Consider the following 23,421-nt stretch of genomic DNA (forward strand, 5'->3'; position numbering starts at 1 on the left):
ATACCATAATCCAAGTGTTGGTGTGTGAGCTAGATATCAAAGAATATGGTTCACAGCCTTATGGTGTGATTCCTTCGGTGTAGCTTGAAATCGGGCACACATGCAAACACTAAGCATAATATCTGGCCTAGATGCACATAAATACAATAAGGATCCAATCATGGAGCGGTATACCTTTTGATCGAAGTCAATACCGTTTTCATCAGTGCATAGATGGCCATTTGTGGGCATAGGGATTTTGACTCCTTTGCAATCTTGCATGCCGAATTTCCTCAGTACATCCTTGAGGTATTTCTCCTGAGATATGAATATGCCATTTCGCTGTTAACGAATCTGAAGACCTAAGAAGAATTTCAATTCTCCCATCATAGAAATTTGATATTCTTCACTCATCATATAGGCAAATTTATCACTGCAACGTTGGTCAGTACAGCCGAAAATGATATCATCAACATATATTTGGCACACAAACAATTCACCATCATAAGATTTAGTGAAAAGAGTTGGGTTAAGTGAACCGGGTTTGAAGCCTTTCTTCATGAGGAATTCCTTCAAAGTATCATACCATGCCCGAGTGGCCTACTTGAGGCCATAGAGGGTCTTATTGAGTCTGAAGACTTTGTCGGGATGCTTTGGATCTTCAAAACCTGGGGGTTGAGCAACATATACTTCTTCCTTAAGCTTACCATTGAGGAATGCACTTTTCACATCCATTTGATATAAGACGATATCGTGAAGGTTAGCATAAGCAAGTAATATGTGAATAGCTTCAAGTCTAGCAACAAGTGCAAAAGTTTCATCGAAATCAATTTCTTCAACCTGTGTGTAGCCTTGAGCTACAAGTCATGCCTTATTCCTCACCACAAGGCCATTTTCATCTTGCTTGTTGCGGTAGATCCACTTTGTGCGAATGATATTGTGCTTGTGAGGGTCTGACGTTTGACCAGTTCCCAGACGTTGTTGAGCTCAAATTGATGTAATTCCTCTTGCATAGCTTGAATCCACTGAGGCTCCAGAAATGCTTCATCTATCTTAGTGGGATCTATGATAGAGACAAAAGCAAAGTGCCCACAAAAGTAAGATAAATGTGAAGCTTTTGAGCATGTGAGAGGACCTGGAATGTTGATGTCGCTGATGATTTTCTCAATCTGCGCTTCATTTGCAACGCGAGGATGAGCTGGTTGTCGTTGAGGAATTTGATCAGCATTTTCATCAGCACCATTTTCCTCAGGTGCATCAGCATGACATTCTTCACATTCTGGAACGACTTCTTCAGCAGATTCTTCGGTAGGAATGGCATCATCGGTAGCTTTGAACTTAATAGATTCCTTGGGAGGTATTTCATCTGTCATGGGAGGTAGGTGCTCTCTTTGCAAGCCATTAGTTTCATCGAACCGCACATCTACAGTTTCAACAACCTTGTGGTGATAGGTGTTGAAGACTCTATAGGTGTGCGAGTCCTTAACATAACCGAGCATAAAACCTTCATGTGCTTTCAGTGCGAATTTAGAACTGTGATGAGGATCTCTAATCCAGCATTTAGCACCGAAGACTTTGAAATAACTCACATTGGGTTTCTTGTAAGTGAGAAGTTCATATGCAGTTTTCTTGAAGAATTTGTGAAGATATACCCTGTTGATGATGTGGCACGCAGTATCAATTGCCTCAGGCCAGAAGCGAGTAGGTGTCTTGTACTCATCAAGCATAGTGCGAGCCATCTCAACAAGAGTCCCGTTCTTGCGCTCCACGAAGCCATTCTGCTGAGGAGTATATGGAGCAGATAACTCATGAGTGATACCAAGTTCATCAAGATAGTCATCAAGACCAGTGTTCTTGGACTCAGTTCCATTGTCACTTCTGATGTGCTTGATCTTCACAACAAAGTTGGTTGAAGCCCTCGAGGAAAATCGTTTGAAGACTTCCTGCACTTTAGTTTTGTAAGTGATGATATGCACCCATGTAAATTGAGAATAATCATCAACAATTACAAAGCCATATAAAGATGCAGCATTAGTAAATGTGGCATAGTGAGTAGGGCCAAAGATATCCATTTGAAGCAATTCAAATGGATGAGTGGTCGTCATGATGGTCTTTGATACGTCTCCAACGTATCTATAATTTTTGATTACTCCATGCTATATTATCTACTGTTTTGGACATTATTGGGCTTTATTATCCACTTTTATATTATTTTTGGGACTAACCTATTAACCGGAGGCCCAACCCAAAATTGCTGTTTTTTTGCCTATTTTAGGGTTTCGAAGAAGAGGAATATCAAACGGAGTCCAAACGGAATGAAACCTTCGGGAACGTGATTTTCTCACCGAACATGATCCAGGAGACTTGGACCCTATGTCAAGAAACAAAGGAGGCCACGAGGTAGGGGGCGCGCCTACCCCCCCCCCCCCCCAGGCGCGCCCTCCACCCTCGTGGGCCCCCTATTGCTCCACCGACGTACTCCTTCCTCCAATATATACCTACGTACCCCTAAACGATCAGATACGGAGCCAAAACCCTAATTCCACTGCCGCAACTTTCTGTATCCACGAGATCCCATCTTGGGGCTTGTTCCGGAGCTCCGCCGGAGGGGGTATCCATCACGAAGGGCTTCTACATCAACACCATAGCCCCTCCGATGAAGTGTGAGTAGTTCACCTCAGACCTAAGGGTCCATAGTTATTAGCTAGATGGCTTCATCTCTATTTTTGGATCTCAATACAAAGTTTTCCCCCTCTCTTTTGGAGATCTATTCGATGTAATCTTCTTTTTGCGGTGTGTTTGTTGAGATCGATGAATTGTGGGGTTATGATAAACTCTATCTATGAAAAATATTTGAATCTTCTCTGAATTCTTTTATGCATGATTGGTTATCTTTGCAATTCTCTTCGAATTATCAGTTTGGTTTGGCCTACTAGATTGATCTTTCTTGCAATGGGAGAAGTGCTTAGCTTTGGGTTCAATCTTGCGGTGTCCCTGTGACAGTAGGGGCAGCAAGGCACGTATTGTATTGTTGCCATCGAGGATAACAAGATGGTTTTTTTATCATATTGCATGAATTTATCCCTCTACATCATGTCATCTTGCTTAAGGCGTTACTCTGTTTTCATGAACTTAATACTCTAGATGCATGCTGGATAGCGGTCGATGAGTGGAGTAATAGTAGTAGATGCTGGCAGGAGTCGGCCTACTTGTCTCGGACGTGATGCCCATATACATGATCATACCTAGATATTCTCATAACTATGCTCAATTCTGTCAATTCCTCAACAGTAATTCGTTCACCCACCATAAAATACTTATGCTCTCGAGAGAAGCCACTAGTGAAACCTATGGCCCCTGGGTCTATCTCCATCGTATTAATCTTCCAATACTTAGTTATTTCCTTTGGTTTTACCTTGCTTTTATTTTACTTTGCATCTTTATCATAAAAATACCAAAAATGTTATCTTATCATATCTATCAGATCTCACTCTCGTAAGTGACCGTGAAGGGATTGCCAACCCCTTATCACGTTGGTTGCGAGGAGTTATTTGCTTTGTGCGGGTACGAGGGACTTGCGCGTAGCCTCCTATTGGATTGATACCTTGGTTCTCAAAAACTGAGGGAAATACTTACGCTACTTTGCTGCATCATCCTTTCCTCTTTGGGGAAATCCAACACAGTGCTCAAGAGGTAGCAAGAAGAATTTCTGGCGCCGTTGCCGGGGAGTCTACGCAAAAGTCAATATACCAAGTACCCATCACAACCCTTATCTCCCGCATTACATTATTTGCCATTTGCCTCTTGTTTTCCTCTCCCCCACTTCACCCTTGTCGTTTTATTCGCCCTCTCTCTCTATCCTCCCTCTCTTTCTCTATTTGCCTCTTTTTGCCCGCTTGCTTTTTGTTTGCTTGTGTGTTAGTTTTCTTGCTTGTCACGATGGCTCTACCTAGATTTGGTGATCTTCACCTTAAAAGGTTAGAAGAGATCGAAAGCAATGTCAAGAGTTTTATGGTTTTGCAATTTTAGCATAATAATTTCTTCAGAAACGAGCTTAAGGAACATAAAAGTTTTATGAGTTTTATGAATAAAGAGCTCGATGATATGTCTAAATAATTTGATGGTTTAAGATATCAAATTGCTCGTCTTGAGAAATTGACTGCTGAAATTTTGGATAAGCAGGCTACCTTAGTTAAAATAGGATGGACGCTAAACCGGATTTCTATGAAAATAAAGATGAAGATCTAAAAGTTATTGATGTGTCCCCTATTAAATCTTTTTTTGCAATATGAATCTTGATAATGATGGGACTGAATATGATCCACCTTTACCTAGAAGGCGTTCCAAAAATTCAGAGTTTTTAGATCTTGATGCTAAAATTGATAAAAGTGGGATTGAAGAAATTAAAACCCTAGATGTTGCTAAACCCACTATTTTGGATTTCAAGGAATTTAATTATGAAAATTGCTCTTTGATTGATTGTATTTCCTTGTTGCAATCCATGCTAAATTCTCCTCATGCTTATAGTCAAAATAAAGCGTTTACTAAACATATCGTTGATGCCTTGATGCAATCTTATGAAGAAAAACTTGATTTGGAAGTTTCTATCCCTAGAAAACTTTATGATGAGTGGGAACCAACTATTAAAATTAATATTAAAGATCATGAATGCTATGCTTTATGTGATTTGGGTGCTAGTGTTTCCACGATTCCAAAGACTTTGTGTGATTTGTTAGGTTTCCGTGATTTTGATGATTGCTCTCTAAACTTGCACCTTGCGGATTCCACTATTAAGAAACCTATGGGAAGAATTAATGATGTTCTTATTGTTGCAAATAGGAATTATGTGCCCATAGATTTTATTGTTCTTGACATAGATTGCAATCCTTCATGTTTGATTATTCTTGGTAGACCTTTCCTTAGAATGATTGGTGCAATTATTGATATGAAGGAACGAAATATTAGATTCCAATTTCCATTAAGGAAAGGCATGGAACACTTTCCTAGAACGAAAATTAAATTACCTTCTGAATCTATTATGAGAGCCACTTATGGATTGCCTACCAAAGATGGCAATACCTAGATCTATCCTTGCTTTTTATGCCTAGCTAGGGGCATTAAACGACAACGCTTGTTGGGAGGCAACCCAATTTTATTTTTATTCCTTGTTTTTTGATTTTGTTTAGTAATAAATAATTTATTTAGCCTCTGTTTAGGTTGTGTTTTTTGTTTTTAATTAGTGTTTGTGCCAAGTAGAACCGTTGGGAAGACTTGGGGAAAGTCTTGTTAATCTTGCTGGTAAAAACAGAAACTTTAGCGCTCACGAGAACTGATGCCATTTTTATTTGGGAAGTGCTATTTAGTTAATTATTTTTGCAGATGATTAATAGATAAATTACTCATGTCGAGCAATTTATTTTAGAATTTTGGGGGTTCCATATCTTGCGCTAGCTACAGATTACTATAGACAGTTCTGTTTTTGACAGATTCTGTTTTTGGTGTGTTGTTTGCTTATTTTGATGAATCTATGGCTAGTAAAATAGTTTATAAACCATAGAGAAGTTGGAATACATTAGGTTTAACACCAATATAAATAAAGAATGAGTTCATTACAGTACCTTGAAGTGGTCTTTTGTTTTCTTTCGCTAACGGAGCTCACGAGATTATCTACTTTGAGTTTTGTGTTGTGAAGTTTTCAAGTTTTGGGTAAAGATTTGATGGATTATGGAACAAGGAGTGGAAAGAGACTAAGCTTGGGCATGCCCATGGAACCCCCAAGATAATCTAAGGACACCTAAAAGCCAAAGCTTGGGGATGCCCCGGAAGGCATCCCCTCTTTCGTCCACTTCTATCGGTAACTTTACTTGGAGCTATATTTTTATTCACCACATGATATGTGTTTTGCTTGGAGCATCTTGTATGATTTGAGTCTTTGCTTTTTAGTTTACCACAATCATCCTTGCTGTACACACCTTTTGATAAAGCCATATATGATTTGGAATTTGTTAGAATACTCTATGTGCTTCACTTATATCATTTGAGTTATATAGTTTTGCTCTAGTACTTCACTTATATCTTTTAGAGCACGGTGGTGGATTTGTTTTATAGAAACTATTGATCTCTCATGATTCACTTATATTATTTTGAGAGTCTTAAATAGCATGTAATTTGCTTAAAATCTTAATATCCTAGGTATTCAAGATTAGCAAATTTTTCTTATGAGTGTTTTGAATACTAAGAGAAGTTTGATGCTTGATGATTGTTTTGAGATATGGAGGTAATAATATCAAAGTCGTGCTAGTTGAGTAGTTGTGAAATTGAGAAATTCTTGTGTTGAAGTTTGCAAGTCCCGTAGCATGCACGTATGGTAAACGTTATGTAACAAATTTGAAAAATGAGGTGTTATTTGATTGTCCTCCTTATGAGTGGCGGTCGGGGACGAGTGATGGTCTTTTCCTACCAATCTATCCCCCTAGGAGCATGCGCGTAGTGCTTGGTTTTTGATGACTTGTAGATTTTTGCAATAAGTATGTGAGTTCTTTATGACTAATGTTGAGTCCATAGATTATACGCACTCTCACCCTTCCATCATTGCTAGCCTCTTCGGTACCGTGCATTGCCCTTTCTCACAATGAGAGTTGATGCAAACTTCGCCGGTGCATCCAAACCCCGTGATATGATACGCTCTTTCACACATAAACCTCCTTATATCTTCCTCAAAACAGCCACCATACCTACCTATTATGGCATTTCCATAGCCATTCCAAGATATATTGCCATGCAACTTTCCACCATTCCGTTTATTATGACACATTCATCATTGTCATATTGCTTAGCATGATCATGTAGTTGACATAGTATTTGTGGCAAAGCCACCGTTCATAATTCTTTCATACATGTCACTCTTGGTTCATTGAATATCCCGGTACACCGCTGGAGGTATTCGTATAGAGTCATCTTTTGTTCTAGCATCGGGTTGTAATCATTGAGTTGTAAATAAATAGAAGTGTGATGATCATAGTTTTCTAGAGCATTGTCCCAAGTGAGGAATTATAAAAAAAAGGAAGGCCATAAAAAAAGAGAAAGGCCCAAAAAATTGAGAGAGAAAGAGAGAAGGGGCAATGTTACTATCCTTTCCCACACTTGTGCTTCAAAGTAGCACCATAATCTTCATGAAATAGAGTCTCTTGTTTTGTCACTTTCATATACTAGTGGGAAATTTTCATTATAGAACTTGGCTTGTATATTCCAACAATGGGTGAGGGAGTCCTGGATTAGGGGGTCTCCTGACAGCCGGACTATATCCTTTGGCCAGACTGTTGGACTATGAAGATACAAGATTGAAGACTTCGTCTCGTGTCCGGATGGGACTCTACTTGGCGTGGAAGGCAAGCTAGGCAGTACGGATATGGATATCTCCTCCTTTGTAACCGACCTTGTGTAACCCTAACCCTCTCCGGTGTCTATATAAACCGGAGGGTTTAGTCTGTAGGACAACATACAATCATACCATAGGCTAGCTTCTAGGGTTTAGCCTCTCCGATCTCGTGGTAGATCAACTCTTGTAATACCCATATCATCAAGAATAAATCAAGCAGGACGTAGGGTTTTACCTCAATCAAGAGGGCCCGAACCTGGGTAAAACATCGTGTCCCCTACCTCCTGTTACCATCCGCCTTAGACGCACAGTTCGGGACCCCCTACCCGAGATCCGCCGGTTTTGACACCGACATTGGTGCTTTCATTGAGAGTTCCTTTGTGTCGTCGCCGTTAGGCTTGATGGCTCCTACAATCATCGATAGCGATGTAGTCCAGGGTGAGACTTTTCTTCCCGGACAGATCTTTGTGTTCGGCGGCTTCGCACTGCGGGCCAACTCGCTTGGCCATCTGGAGCAGATCAAAAGTTACGCCCCTGGCCACCAGGTCAGATTTGGAAGCTTAAACTACACGGCCGATATCCGCGGAGACTTGATCTTCGACTGATTCAAGCCTCTGCCTTGTGCGCCACGCGGTCACGATGAGTATGATTTAGCTCTACCATCAGACAGTGTTCAAGAGATCGCACCAGCAGCCGCTCCGACCCTCAATTCGGAGCCAGTTGCGCCGCCCATGGACGGGTGGATGGACCCCGCCATGGATGCCTTACCCTCAGCGGCGATCGAGCCGAACATCGACCTTACCCTACACAAGAGCCGTGTTGTCAGACTGCCGGATCCTTCTCCGGCCACGGACTCCGAGCCGCCTGCGCCGGTTCCTAGCGAATCCGATTGGGCGCCGATCATGGAGTTTACCTCCGCAGATATTTTTCAGCACTCGCCCTTTGGCGACATACTGAACTCATTAAGATCTCTCTCTCCTTGTCAGGAGGATCCTGGCCGAACTATGTCCGGCAGGATTGGGATGGGGATGACGAAGAAATTCGCTGCCCACCCACCACCCACTTAGTAGCCACTGTCGACGACTTAACCGACATGCTCGACTTCAACTCCGAAGACATCGAAAGTATGGACGACGATGCGGGAGACGAAGAGGAACCACTGCCCACAGGGCACTGGACAGCCACCTCATCATACGATATATACATGGTGGACACACCCAAAGAAGGCAATCGCGACGAGACAGCGGAGGATGACCCCTCCAAGAAGCAACCCAAGCACTGACGTCAGCAGCGCCGCTCTAAGTCCCGCCAAAGCAAAAGTGGTGATATCGGCACAAGAGATAATAACACTCCGGATAGTGCCGAAGATGGCAACAATCCCCTCCAACATGATCTAGGACGGGAAGATGGAAAGGCCAGCCCTCCAGAGAGAGCGGCAGATGGAGAGGCGAAGGATGATAATTACATGCCCCCCTTCGAAGACGAGGCAAGCCTCGATGATGCCGAATTCGTCGTGCCAGAGGATCCCGTCGAACAAGAGCGCTTCAAACGCCGGCTTATAGCCACGGCAAATAGCCTTAAGAAAAAGTAGCAGCAGCTTCAAGCTGATCAAGATCTGCTAGCTGACAGATGGACTGAAGTCCTCGCGGCCGAGGAATATAAACTCAAGCGCCCCTCCAAGAGTTACCCAAAATGTAGGTTGCTACCCCGACTGGAGGAAGAAGCGTATGACGTGGCTGATCGGCCACCTCGTGGCCGCGATAGAGAGGCATTCCAGCCAAAAACTCAGCCTGCACCCCGACGCCATTCAAATAAAAAGGCATGGGGAAATACGCCAGACCTGCAAGATGTATTGGAAGACAAAGCAAAACATGCAAGATCGATCTACGGATCACGAGGGCGCGCCACTATGCAAGACGATAAACGTCATGCCGGATATAGTAAAAGTAAGTCCGGCCGGGCCGACCACAGCGTACACGACTCATTCGAGCTGCATCGCGACATAGCCCGGTACAGAGGCGCCGCACACCCCCTATGCTTCACAAACGAAGTAATGGATCATCAAATCCTAGAGGGTTTCAAACCCGTAAATATTGAATCATACGACGGCACAACAGATCCTGCTGTATGGATCGAGGATTTCCTCCTCCACATCCACATGGCCCGCAGTGATTACTTACACGCCATCAAATACCTCCCAGTCAAACTTAAAGGACCAGCTCGGCACTGGCTCAATAGCTTGCCAGCAGAGTCCATTGGCTGTTGGGAAGATCTAGAAGCCGCATTCCTCGACAACTTTCAGGGCACTTACGTGCGACCACCAGACGCCAATGACCTAAGCCATATAATTCAGCAGCTAGAGGAATCGGCCAGGCAATTCTGGACACGGTTCCTAACAAAGAAAAATCAAATCGTCGATTGTTCGGATGCAGAGGCCTTAGCAGCTTTTAAACACAACATCCGCGACGAGTGGCTAGCCCGGCACCTTGGTGAGGAAAAGCTGAAATCTATGGCAGCCCTCACGACACTCATGACCTGCTTTTGTGTGGGAGAAGACAGCTGGCTGGCTCGCAGTAATAACATATCAAAGAACCATGGTACTTCGGACACCATGGACGGCAATAGCAGGTCACGTCGCAACAAACATAAGCGCCGCATTAATAGCGACAATACCGAGGATACGACAGTCAATGCCGGATTCAAAGGCTCTAAACCCGGTCAGCGGAAAAAACCATTTAAAAGAAGCACTCCGGGCCCGTCCAGTTTGGACCGTATACTCGATCGCTCGTGTCAAATACACGGCACCCCCGACAAGCCAGCCAACCACACCAATAGGGATTGTTGGGTATTCAAGCAGGTCGGCAAGTTAATTGCCGAAAACAAAGACAAGGGGCCACATCGCGATGACGAGGAAGAGCCCCGGCAGCCGAACACCGGAGAACAGAAGAGGTTTCCCCCACAAGTGCGGACGGTGAACATGATATACGCAACCCACATCCCCAAGAGGGAGCGAAAGTGTGCGCTCAGGGACGTATATGCGTTGGAGCCAGTCGCCCCAAAGTTCAACCCATGGTCCTCCTGTCCGATCACCTTCGATCGCAGGGACCATCCCACTAGTATCCGTCATGGCGGATTTGCCGCACTGGTCCTAGACCCAATCATCAACGGATTTCACCTCACTCGAGTCCTTATGGATGGCGGCAGCAGCCTGAACCTGCTTTACCAGGACACAGTGTGCAAAATAGGTATAGACCCCTCAAGGATCAAACCCACAAAAACGACCTTTAAAGGCGTCATTCCAGGTGTAGAGGCCCATTGCACAGGCTCAATTACACTAGAAGTGGTCTTCGGATCCCCGGATAACTTCCGAAGCGAAGAATTAATCTTCGGTATAGTCTAGTTCTGAAGTGGCTATCATGCACTGCTCGAGTGAACCGCATTTGCAAGATTCCATGCGGTACCGCATTATGCATACCTCAAGCTCAAGATGCCAGGACCTCGAGGGGTCATCACAGTTAATGGAAACACAGAGCGCTCTCTCCGCACGGACGAGCACACTGCGGCCCTCGCAGCAGAAGCGCAAAGCAGCCTCTCAAGGCAATCCACCAGTTCGGCATTTCAAGACCCAGACACCTTCAAGCGCGCTCGGAGTAATCGGCAACTAGACCGCCCGGCACGATCTGAGCTCGCATAGCAATGCGGCCCCCACCCTAGCCCAAGACAAACGGCGAAATTCGTGCCACGCATACATAATTACGCATTAAAAATACCAAGGGCACAGGGCGGGAGGGGGCACAACTACGGCACGCCCCAATACGCGGCTTAAACCGCACTAGGGGCTTCCCGCTTTGTTATTTTTCTCTTTCAGGACTTTAATCTCTGGAAACCCTGTCCGGCAGCATGATTGCCGAACACATGATGCAGCAACCAAGGAGGCGGAAAGCTATGCAAACCACAGAACTCCCAGGTGGATTACGATAACGAGTGAAATATTTGCTTTAATACTATTCCTCAGCTTTCCCTTGGAAGGGACATAGTCCTACTTTTTGCTTATCGCACTATCTGTATCATTCTGCTTTAACGCACCTTTTTGAATAAACAATGCATAACATTACGACTATTATTGCATTCTTGTTTTATATATATGTGTTCATTAATGACGCCTTGCGACCATACACTTTGGTACGGCCAATACACCAGGGGCTTAAGTACCCCACATTATGGTGTGAGAAGTCCGAACACTTTCACAAGTGCGGCACCCCGAACTTATAGCATTATATGCATCGGCTCCAAATCATGTATTTGGTCAAATGTTGGGTTTGCCCGGCTCCTATGTTTTGGTACCTTACGTTCCGCTCTATCGGCTAAGGTAGCACTAGGAGAACTACTGCGATTGTGCCCCGGTTCTGCTGGGCTAAGCACCTTAGTAGAGAAAGCTAAAACTGACTGTCATGATAAGGTGAGAGACCGGTCGCTGTTCGGCGAGGTTTCGAGTCCCTAAAGACTTATGCCGCTTAGAGCGAGGAGCCGGTCCTGTCCGTCTGAAAGGCGTGTATCGCGCCCCGAATTCAGCCTTCCAAATACCAGGGGCTTCGCCAAGATTTACAATTATAGAATTCTATGGCTAAGTGAGGGTGATAAATCATTATTAGTCCGGTTGCCTTGTTCGCTGTGCTGAGCACCTCCCTCGAAGGACCCAAAAATGGGAACAAGAGTGCTCAGGTTTATCCCGAACACCCCAGCACTCGCGGGCTCGCGGCATGGTGCAAAAGTCGAGGGCTAGCCATCTCTCAGATTGGATAAATAGCCAAATAGAAGGTACTATTTTAAATTCAAACAAGTGTTGCATAGCGCATATGAAACAAGTTTTCATCATACAGGATCACACGAGCAAGTTTACTCAAATATTACATCCTTTGGACATTCGTCCGCTACAAGAAGGGCACCCTTCAGGACACCCTCATAATAATTTTCGGGGGTGCGATGCTCCTTGCCCTACGACGGTCCTTCCTTGATCAGCTTCACGGCGTCTAGCTTGGCCCATTGCACCTTCACACGGGCGAAAGCCCGGCGTGCACCTTCGATGCAGACGGGCTGCTTGACGACTTCCAGCCGTGGGCAGGCATCCACAAGCCGCCTCACCAGGCCGAAGTAGCTATTCAGAAGGGCGTCGCCAGGCCACAGCCGGACTATAAAGCCCTTCATGGCCTGTTCGGCCACCTTGTGTAGCTCGACCAGTGGCTTTAGCTGGTCGCTCAGAGGCATCGGGTGTTCGGTCCCAGTATACTGAGACCAGAACAGCTTCTCCGTTGAGCTTCCCTCCTCGGCCTGGTAAAACTATGCGGCATTCGACACGGTGCGGGGCAAATCTGCGAATGCTCCTAGAGAGCTCCGGATTCGGGTAAGTAATAGGTAATTTACTCTCACACGCTTGCTTTGCATGTAGAATGCCTTACCCGCTGCTATTTTCTTCATCGCGTCAATCTCCTGGAGGGCCTTTTGGGCTTCGGCCTTGGCACTCTTTGCTCTCTCGAGGGCCGCTGCAAGCTCAGACTCTCGCATCTTCGAGTCAAGCTCCAACGCCTCGTGCTTCATCACGAGAGCCTGGAGCTCTTGCTACACCTCGCCCACCCAAGCCTCTTGCCTTTCCCGCTCGGTGCGCTCCTTGGCCGCTTTATCTTCGGCCTCCTACAGCGCTTGCTTTAGGGTCGCCACTTCGGTTGTGGCCTCTGGCAAATTCATGATGATCCTGTCATTTTGCAATCGCATTCTTTTTATACACATCCATAGACTAGGTACTACTTACGTTTGTTCTCCTCGAGCTGCCTCTTGGCAAGGTCGAGCTCGTCCTTGGACCCTTTAAGGTCCTGCTTCAGTGCGGCGACCTCCGCAGTCAGTGCGGCAGATGCCAGCAGCGAAGCCTGCATATGCATATTGACATACTTATATTAGACTCCTGCGATATTGTTTGATCCTCTTTTCGGCTTTTCTTTGTGAACACCGAACAGAGCATCAGGGGATACTGTCTATGCGGTAATATTTTTCCTATATTTTAAACACTTACCTCAAAGCCTGTTAGAATGCTGGCACAGGCTTCAGTCAATCCGCTCTTGGCGGACTGAACCTTCTGGACCACCGCACACATAATAGTACGGTGCTCCTCGTCGATGGAAGCGCTGCGAAGCGCTCCCAACAGATTGTCCGGCGCCTCTGGATGGACAGAGGTCACCGGCACAGGCATCTTGCCCCTCTTGGAAGGAGGCCGCCTGCCCGAGTCCGGAACCACTGGAGGTTCCGGCGCGGTGTTCGGCTGAGGGTCGAACTCGGAGCCCTCAGGGGCCTTATTCCCTCTGCTCCCGGAGTCCAGAAGGTCGCCTTGAGGCGCCTCCGGGACTATCTCCCCTCGAACCGGCGCCTCTTGAGACAATACCACGGCGTCATCCGCTGGGCAAGGGGAGGTGGTGGTCGGAAGTGGATCGCTATCCATATCCGATGAGCCCAGGGAGCCGTCCGACGATACATCGATATGGGCTCGTGGCGGCCTGCATAATCATATTCGGCGTTAAGGGAAGCAGTGCGCCAAAGGAATGCTATGAGTTACTCTGGTATCCGAATACTTATGACTTCTCCAGGGGCTTGGCACTGAGCAGCCACTCGTCTTCGCCTTCGGCGGCGGTGGTGGAACTGTCCGGAAGGAGAGTCCTTCCCTTCTTGGACCCTTCGGCCTCCCCGGTTGGGGCGGCCTTCCTTTTCTTGTCTCCCCCAACTGAAGGGGGAGCATCTTCTTCTCCCTCCTTGTCTTCGGGGGAGGAGTGTGCCGCAGAGTTATCGGACGATGAGTCAGATAACACCTGGCGTCGGGAACTCTTTCGGGTTCCCTTGGCCTTCTTGGTCTTCTCTGGCACCTTGTAAGGAGTCGGAGTCAGCATCTCCGTCAGGAGAGCATTTGCTGGGCCTTCGGGCAAAGGAGCCGGACAGTCGATCTGTCCGGCCGTTTCCTGCCAGTCCTGTGAAAGGTACGGGAGCTTAGATCCCGCATAGAGTCAAACTATGAAAAACAAGTATCCTGTAAGAGGTAAAACAACTTACCGCGCTGGCTTGGCGCTTCGCGCAGAATCCGCGATCCTCGGTAGTGGGAGGGGGAACCTCGGCACCCTTGAATAGCACCTTCCAGGCATCCTCATGAGTTGTGTCGAAGAGCCTATTCAGAGTTCGGTGCTGGGCCGGGTCGAACTCCCACAAATTGAAAGCCCGTTGTTGGCACGGGAGGATCCGGTGGATGAGCATGACCTGGACTACGTTGACGAGTTTGAGCTTCTTGTTCACCATGTTTTGAATACATGTTTGGAGTCCGATCAGCTCTACCAAACTACCCCAGGACAGGCCCTTCTCTTGCCAGGAGGTGAGCCGCATGGGGATGCCAGATCGGAACTCGCGGGCCGCTGCCCATTTAGGGTCACGCGGCTCGGTGATGTAGAACCACCCCGATTGCCACCCCTTTATGGTCTCCACGAAGGAGCCCTCGAGCCATGTGACGTTGGGCATCTTGCCCACCATGGCGCCTCCGCACTCCGCCTGGAGGCTGCTCACTACCTTCGGCTTGACATTGAAGGTCTTCAGCCATAAGCCGAAGTGGGGCTTGATGCGGAGGAAGGCCTCGCACACGATGATAAACGCCGAGATGTTGAGGATGAAGTTCGTGGCCAGATCGTGGAAATCCAGGCCGTAGTAGAACATGAGCCCCCGGACGAATGGGTGGAGAGGGAATCCCAGTCCGCGGAGGAAATGGGTAAGGAACACTACCCTCTCATGGGGCCTGGGGGTGGGGATGAGCTGCCCCTCATCTGGGAGCCGGTGCACGATGTCGTCGGGCAGGTATCCGGCTCTCCTCATCTTCTTGATGTGTCCCTCCGTGACGGAGGAGACCATCCACCTGCCTACCGCTCCGGACATGGTTGGAGAAGGTTGAGGTGGGAAATGCGGACTTGGGCACTGGAGCTCGAGTGTGCGAAAATGGATGAGCAAAGGAGGAAGAAGGCGTGGATGAAAAGGGGAATCCTTGTCCCTTTATATGGGTGGCCGAAACTATGCGCCCCCACTAGCCTGGTAAAACTCGCTTATCCCCCAAGCGTCGTAATCAATGGCGTGGTTGGGTTACCCACGCCCATATTGATGAGAATCCCATAATAAGGGGACACGATCTCTGCTTTGACAAGACGTGTCAAAAAACTGCCTCGCGTTATGTGCAGGGCTAGTTAAAGAAAACGGTTTGAATAATCACCGGGCCATGGCATGATGCCATGTTGCCGGAACGTGTCAGCAGATTAGATTTGTGGAAATATTATTCTCTCTACGGTGGTATGTGGAACTTATTTTGCAAGGTCGGACACTATCCTTGTATTCAAATTCTTCCGTAATGTATTCGAAGGAGGAACCCGCCTTGCTATGCCGAAGACAATACTGCGCGCCGGACTCATCGTCATTGACGCCTGGTTCAGGGGCTACTGAGGGAGTCCTGGATTAGGGGGTCTCCGGACAGCCGGACTATATCCTTTGGCCGGACTGTTGGACTATGAAGGTACAAGATTGAAGACTTCGTCTCGTGTCTGGATGGGACTCTACTTGGCGTGGAAGGCAACCTAGGCAGTACGGATATGGATATCTCCTCCTTTGTAACCGACCATGTGTAACCCTAACCCTCTCTGGTGTCTATATAAACCGGAGGGTTTAGTCCGTAGGACAACATACAATCATACCATAGGCTAGCTTCTAGGGTTTAGCCTCTCCGATCTCGTGGTAGATCAACTCTTGTAATACCCATATCATCAAGAATAAATCAAGCAGGACGTAGGGTTTTACCTCAATCAAGAGGGCCCGAACCTGGGTAAAACATCGTGTCCCCTACCTCCTGTTACCATCCGCCTTAGACGCACAGTTCGGGACCCCCTACCCGAGATCCGCCGGTTTTGACACCGACAATGGGCCTCCTCAAGTGCCCTAGGTCTTCATGAGCAAGCAAGTTGGATGCACACCCACTTAGTTTCTTTTGTTAAGCTTTCATACATTTATAGTTCTAGTGCATCAGTTGCATGGAAATCCCTACTCCTTGCATTAACATCAATTGATGGGCATCTCCATAGCCCATTGATTAGCCTCGTTGATGTGAGACTTTCTCCTTTTTTGTCTTCTCCACATAACCCCCTCATTATATTCTATTCCACCCATAGTGCTATATCCATGGCTCGCGCTCATATATTGCGTGAAAGTTTATAGGCTTGAGATTACTAAAGTATGAAACAATTGCTTGGCTTGTCATCGGGGTTGTGCATGATGAGAGCAGTCTTGTGTGACGAAAAAGGAGCATGACTAAACTATATGATTTTGTAGAGATGAACTTTCTTTGGCCATGTTATGTTGAGAAGACATAATTGCTTAGTTAGTATGCTCGAAGTATTATTATTTTTATGTCAATATGAACTTTTATCTTGAATCTTTCGGATCTGAATATTCGTACCACAATTAAGAAGAATTACATTAAAATTATGCCAGGTAGCACTCCGCATCAAAAATTCTGTTTTTATCATTTACCTACTCGACGACGAGCAGGAATTAAGCTTGGGGATGCTTGATACGTCTCCAATGTATCTATAATATTATCTACTGTTTTGGACATTATTGGGCTTTATTATCCACTTTTATATTATTTTTGGAATAACCTATTAACCGGAGGCCCAGCCCAGAATTGATGTTTTTTGCCTATTTTAGGGTTTCAAAGAAAAGGAATATCAAACGGAGTCCAAACGGAATAAAACCTTCGGGAACGTGATTTTCTCACCGAACATGATCCAGGAGATTTGGACCCTACATCAAGAAACAAAGGAGGACACGAGGCAGGGGGTGCTCCTACCCCCCCCCAGGCACGCCCTCCACCCTCGTGGGCCCCCTGTTGCTCCACCGACGTACTCCTTCCTCCTATATATACCTACGTACCCCCAAACGATCAGATACGGAGCCAAAACCCTAATTCCACCGCCGCAACTTTCTGTATCCACGAGATCCCATATTGGGGCCTGTTTCGGAGCTCCGTCGGAGGGGGTATCCATCATTGAGGGCTTCTACATCAACACCATAGCCCCTCCGATGAAGTGTGAGTAGTTCACCTCAGACCTACGGGTCCATATTTATTAGCAAGATGGCTTCTTCTCTCTTTTTGGATCTCAATACAAAGTTCTCCCCCTCTCTTGTGGAGATCTATTCGATGTAATCTTCTTTTTGCGGTGTGTTTGTTGAGACCAATGAATTGTGGGTTTATGATCAAGTCTATCTATGAACAATATTTGAATCTTCTCTGAATTCTTTTATGTATGATTGGTTATCTTTGCAAGTCTCTTCGAATTATCAGTTTGGTTTGGCCTACTAGATTGATCTTTCTTGCAATGGGAGAAGTGCTTAGCTTTGGGTTCAATCTTGCGGTGTCCTTTCCCAGTTACAGTAGGGGTTGTTGGGGATCGTAGCAGAAATTTCAAATTTTCTACGCATCACCAAGATCAATCTATGGAGTAATCTAGCAACGAGGGGAAGGAGAGTGCATCTACATACCCTTGTAGATCTCTAAGCGGAAGCGTTCAGGTGAATGGGGTTGATGGAGTCATACTCGTCGTGATCCAAATCACCGATGATCCTAGCGCCGAACGGACGGCACCTCCGCGTTCAACACACGTACGGTTGGGAGACGTCTCCTCCTTCTTGATCCAGCAAGGTGAGAGGAGAAGTTGAGGGAAAACTCCGACAGCACGACGGAGTGGTGGTGATGGAGCTCGTGGTTCTCCGGCAGGGCTTCGCCAAGCACTACGGAGGAGGATGAGGTGTTGGAGGAGGAAGAGGGCTGCGCCAGGGGAAGGGTTTCGTCTGCTCTCTCTCTCCCTCACTATATATAGGGGGAAGGGAGGAGGGGGAGGCGCCCTAGGGTTCCCTAGGGGAGGGGCGGTGGCCACAGGGGAAACCCTTGATGGGTTTGGGCGCCCCCACCCCCTAGGAAACTTGCCCCCCAAGCCGGGAGGGGCGGCTGCCCTAGGGGTGGCGCCCCCACCTCTCCTGGTTACCTGAGATGGGGTGGGAGGGGCGCTCAGCCCCTTAGTGGGCTGATGTGCCCTCTCCCCTTGGCCCATAAGGCCCCCCAACGCTTGTCGGGGCCTCCGAAACCCCTTTCGGACACGCTGGTCATCACCTGGTACCCCCGGAACAATTCCGGACTCCAATACCCTTCGTCCAATATACCGATCTTCACCTCCGGACCATTCTGGAGCTCCTTGTCATGTCCGGGATCTCATCCGGGACTCCGAACAACCTTCGGTAACCACATACTATTTCCCATAACAACTCTAGCATCACCGAACCTTAAGTGTGTGGACCCTACGGGTTCGGGAACCATGCAGACATGACCGAGACAACTATCCGACCAATAACCAACAGCGGGATCTGGATACCCATGTTGGCTCCCACATGTTCCACGATGATCTCATCGGATGAACCATGATGTCGAGGATTCAATCAATCCCGTATACAATTCCCTTTGTCCAGCGGTATTGTACTTGCCCGAGATTCGATCGTCGGTATCCGATACCTTGTTCAATCTTGTTACCGGCAAATCTCTTTACTCGTTCCGTAACACATCATCCCGTGATCAACTCCTTGGTCACATTGTGCACATTATGATGATGTCCTACCGAGTGGGCCCAGAGATACCTCTCCGTTTACACGGAGTGACAAATCCCAGTCTCGATTCGTGCCAACCCAACAGACACTTTCGGAGATACCTATAGTGTACCTTTATAGCCACCCAGTTACGTTGTGACGTTTGGCACACCCAAAGCACTCCTACGATATCCGGGAGTTTCACAATCTCATGGTCTAAGGAAATGATACTTGACATTAGAAAAGCTTTAGCATACGAACTACACGATCTTTGTGCTAGGCTTAGGATTGGGTCTTGTCCATCACATCATTCTCCTAATGATGTGATCCCGTTATCAACGACATCCAATGTCCATGGTCAGGAAACCATAACCATCTATTGATCAACGAGCTAGTCAACTAGAGGCTTACTAGGGACATGGTGTTGTCTATGTATCCACACATGTATCTGAGTTTCCTATCAATACAATTCTAGCATGGATAATAAACGATTATCATGAACAAGGAAATATAATAATAACCAATTTATTATTGCCTCTAGGGCATATTTCCAACAGTCTCCCACTTGCACTAGAGTCAATAATCTAGTTCACATCGCCATGTGATTAACACTCATAGGTCACATCGCCATGTGACCAACATCCAAAGAGTTTACTAGACTCAATAATCTAGTTCACATCACTATGTGATTAACACTCAATGAGTTCTGGGTTTGATCATGTTATGCTTGTGAGAGAGGTTGTAGTCAACGGGTCTTGCCATATTCAGATCCCTATGTATTTCGCAAAACTTTAAGTCATATCGTAGATGCTGCTACCACGTTCCACTTGGAGCTATTCCAAATTGTTGCTCCATTATACGTATCCGGTATCTCTTCTCAGAGTTATCCGGATAGGTGTTAAGCTTGCATCGACGTAACTCTTTATGTCGAACTCTTTATTACCTCCATAACCGAGAAACATGTCCTTATTCCTCTAAGGATAATTTTGACTGCTATCTGGTGATCCACTCCTAGATCACCTTTGTACCCTCTTGCCAGACATGTGGCAAGGCACACATTAGGTGCGGTACTCAACATGGCATACCGTATAGAACCTATGACAAAAGCATAGGGGATGACCTTCGTCCTTCCTCTTTCTTCTGCCGTGGTCAATCTTCGAGTCTTACTCAACTTCACACCTTACAACTCAGGTAAGAACCCCTTCTTTGACTGATCTATTTTGAACTCCTTCAAAAACATGTCAAGGTGTGCGTTTTTTGAAAGTATCATCAGGCGTCTTGATCTATCTCTATAGATCTTGATGCCCAATATGTAAGCAGCTTTATCTAGGTCTTCCTTTGAAAAACACTCTTCAAACAACCGTTTATGCTTTCCAGAAATTCTACATTATTTCGGATCAATAATATGTCATCCACATATACTTATCAGAAATGTTGTAGTGCTCCCACTCACTTTCTTGTAAATACAAGTTTCTAACAAACATTGTATAAACCTAAAAGCTTTGATCACTCCATCAAAACATATATTCCGATTCCGAGATGCTTGCTCTAGTCCATAGAAGGATTGCTGGAGCCAGCATACCTTTTAGCATCCTTAGGATCGACAAAACCTTTTATTGTATCACATACAACTTTTCTTATGAAAACACGGTAAGAAAACTTGTTTTAACATCCATCTGTAAGATTTCATAATCGAAAAATACAGCTAGTGCTAACATGATTTCGACGGACTTAAGCATCGCTACGGGTGAGAAATTCTCATCGTAGTCAACTCCTTGAACTTGTGAAAAGACTCTTTCCCACAAGTCGAGCTTCATAGATGGTAACATTACCGCCCACGTCCGTCTTCTTCTTAAAGATCCATTTATCTCAATGGCTTGCCGATCAACGGGCAAGTCCACCAAAGTCCATACTTTGTTCTGATATATGGATCCTATCTCGGATTTCATGGCTTCTAACCATTTGTCGGAATACGGGCCCACCATCGCTTCTCCATAGCTCGTAGGTTCATTGTTGTCTAACAACATGATATCTAAGACAGGATTACCGTACCACTTAGGAGTAGTACATATCCTTGTCGACCTACGAGGTTCGATAGCAACTTGATCCGAAGCATCATGATCACTATCATTAACTTCCTCTTCAACAGACGTAGGCGCCACAGAAAACATCTTTCTGTGTTGCATCACTCTCTGGTTGAAGTAAAGGTTCGACAACCTCATCAAGTTCTATCTTCCTCCCACTCAATTCTTTTGAGAGAAACTCCTTCTCGAGAAAGGACCCGTTCTTAGCGACAAATAATTTGCCCTCAGATCTGAGATAGAAGGTATACCCTACTATCACCTTTGGGTATCCTATGAAGATGTGTTTGTCTGCTTTGGTTTCGAGCTTCTCCGGCTGAAGCCTTAAGCATCGCAGCCCCAAACATTAAGAAACGACAACTTTGGTTTCTTGCCAAACCAATGTTCATACGATGTCGTCTCAACGGACTTAGATGGTGTCCTATCTAAAGTGAATGCAGCTGTCTCTAACGCATAACCTCAAAATGAAAATGGTAGATTGATAAGAGACATCATAGATCGCACCATATCTCATAGTGTTCGATTACGACGTCCGGACACACCATTACCTTGTGGTGTTCCAGGTGGCTTCAACTGTGAAACAATTCCACAATGTCTTAAGTGATTGCCAAACTCATAACTCAGAATTGTTATGATGATTCTTAACTTCACTCTGAAATCACTTGAACTTTTCAAACGTTTTAGACTTGTGCTTCATTAAGTAGATATACCTATATCTACCCAAATCGTCAGTGAAGATGAGAAAATAGCGATATCCACCGCACACTTCAATTCTCATTGGATCACACGCATCAGCATGCATGATTTCCAACAAGTCACTTGCTCATTTCATTGTACCTGAAAACGGGGTCTTAGTCATCCTGCCCATGAGGCATGGCTCGCATGTGTCAAGTGATTCAAAATCAAGTGACTCCAAACATCCATCAACATGGAGTTTCTTCATGCATCTTACGCCAATATGACCTAAGCGGCAGTGCCACGAGAAAGTGGTACTATCATTATTAACTCTACATCTTTTGGCGTGAACATGTGTATTACCATGATCGAGATTCAATGAACCATTCACATAGGGTGCATGACCATGAAAGGTATCATTCATGTAAACAGAATAACCATTATTCTCTAACTTAAATGAATGACCATATTGCAATGAACATGATCTAATCATATTCATGCTCAACGTAGGCACCTGATAACATTTATCTAGGTTCAATACTAATCCCGAAGACAGATGGAGCGTGCGATGGTGATCTCATCAGCTTTGGAAACACTTCCAACACACATCCTCACCTCGCCCTTAGCCAGTCTCCGTTTAGTCCGTAGCTTTTGCTTCAAGTCACCAATAATAGTAACTGAAACGGTATCCAATACCCAGGTGCTACCAGGAGTACTAGTGAGGTACACATTAATAACACGTATATACTTTGAAGTTGCCAGCCTTCTTATCTACCATGCATTTGGGGTAATTCCGCTACCAGTGACTGTTCCCCTTACAATAGAAGCATTTAGTCTCGGGTTTGGGTTCAACCTTGGGTTCCTTCACTGGAGCGGCAACTGGTTTGCCATCCATGAAGTTTCCCTTCTAGCCCTTGCCCTTCTTGAAACCAGTGGTCTTATTAAACCATCAACACTTGATGCTCCTTCTTTGATTTCTACCTTTTGCGGTCTTAAGCACCGCGAACAGCTCCGGGATCAACTCCATCCCTTGCATGTAATAGTTCATCACGAAGATCTAGTAGCTTAGTGATAGTGGCTAGAGAACGCTATCAATCACTATCTTATCTGGAAGTTTAACTCCCACTTGATTTAAGTGATTGTAGCACCCAGACATTATGAGCACATGTTCATTAGCTGAGCTATTCTCCTCCATCTTGTTGGAAAAAGAACTTGTCAGAGGTCTCACACCTCTCAACACGGGCATGAGCCTGAAATCCCAATTTCAGCTCTTGGAACATCTCATATGTTCTATGGTGTTCAAAACGTCATTGGAATCCCGATTCTAAGCCGTAAAGTATGGTGCATTGAACTATCATGTAATCATCAGGATGTGTCTGTCAGGTGTTCACAACATCCACAGACGACATTGTAGGGGTTTGCACATCGAGCGGTGCATCAAAGACGTAAGCCTTCTGTGTAGCAGTGAGGACACTCCTCGGACTACAGACCTAGTCCGCATCATTGCTTATAATATCTTTCAACTTAATCTTTCTCTAGGAATGTATTGAAACAGGGAGCTACAACGTGAGCTATTTATCTACAACATATTTGCGAAGACAATTTAGACTATGT

Source organism: Triticum urartu, chromosome 4A, assembly GCF_056163025.1.
Source record: "Triticum urartu cultivar PI428250 chromosome 4A, HENAU_Tu73, whole genome shotgun sequence".
NCBI lineage: Eukaryota > Viridiplantae > Streptophyta > Magnoliopsida > Poales > Poaceae > Triticum > Triticum urartu.